The sequence below is a fragment of the Schistocerca americana genome, chromosome 2, assembly GCF_021461395.2.
Source record: "Schistocerca americana isolate TAMUIC-IGC-003095 chromosome 2, iqSchAmer2.1, whole genome shotgun sequence".
Taxonomy (NCBI): Eukaryota; Metazoa; Arthropoda; class Insecta; order Orthoptera; family Acrididae; genus Schistocerca; species Schistocerca americana.
The window spans coordinates 872,518,271-872,519,536 of record NC_060120.1 but is presented as its reverse complement, the minus strand read 5'-3'; the positions used below and the strand labels follow the sequence as shown (position 1 = coordinate 872,519,536).

At 44.2% G+C, this 1,266-nt stretch overlaps 1 pseudogene; it reads right to left on the bottom strand.

The window, feature by feature from the left end:
* Positions 1–385: 385 nt before the first annotated feature.
* Positions 386–503, bottom strand: LOC124596865 (annotated as a pseudogene).
* Between the last annotated feature and the right edge of the window lie 763 nt (positions 504–1,266).

Here is a 1,266-nt window from a genome sequence, read left to right as displayed (position 1 = left end):
CACAGTTTCAGAATTTTCTCACAGTTTCATCTGCACAACATTTCAGTGAGGTGAGACTGTGTAAATGCTGCTGTGTTTTGGCAAAAGAAGCAAAAGAAATGTGTAGGTTTTAATCAAAATTCGCCACTGATGATCGCTTCTGAAAGTTATAAATGGCTAACAAAATTAAACTAAACTGAACTCCACCCGAACAGTGTGAAGGACCAGCGGCACCGATGGCCGCCGTGTCATCCTCAGGCCACAGGCGTCACTGGATGCGGATATGGAGGAGCATGTGATCAGCACACCGCTCTCCCGGCCATTTTTCAGTTTAAGAGGTCGGGACCGCTACTTCTCAATCAAGTAGCTCCTCAGTTTGCCTCACAAGGGCTTAATTCGCCCCGTTTGCCAACAGCGCTCGGCAGACCGGATGGTCACCCATCCGAGTGCTGGTCCAGCCCGACAGTTCTTAACTTCGGTGATCTGATGGGAACCGGTGTTACCAGTGCGGCAAGGCCGTTGGCACAAAATGGTTAACAAGCCAGGCGAAAACAAATCGCTGAATTTTTGGCAGAATTCTCTTTAAATATTAGCCAAAGCAGAGGTGACAGGCGTTTTTGAATGATCACCGAGGAAGTGTAGGCATGGAGGGGACCTGCTTCATATTTACAAAAGAATGTGAGTATAGGCTTCAGTTTAGAACGGCACTTCTCCTCCAGCGTTCGGCATTTCCCGTACAGCACCTTCCCAGAACCCCCACCACTACCACTCTCCCTACATGTGTCCTGTCATCTGCACATCCAGTGGCCCCAGTATTCTGTGCCGACTCCATAATCGATTACCTAGCACAAAGGATGTCGTGCGTGCACGGCACACTTATTCTGCTATATGTTTCAGATGATTGGTGAATTTGCTGCTACAAATGTGATAGAATAAAGTGTAAATATTGATTGATGAATTTGTTATTTGGTTTTCCATCACAGTTGCATGTGATTTTAAAAGATGAAAATGTGGTGGAGAACTAAATAAATAATAAATACACTGAGTTACTGGTCCTTTATGCCAACGCAGTGCAAGAATTACTCAAATAAATTTATATTTTCTGTTGCAGAAACGGTGTCAACATAGACCAGAAACAGTGCAACAATGGATCCATGTGGAAACCATACTGTATGGAAACCATCTTGTACCGCCATGAATGGAATAGCTTGTCATAACTTTAGTTCCCTATGTATGACATCTATCTAGGTATACTATTATCTAGCACAAAAACCATAGCTTTAGGCG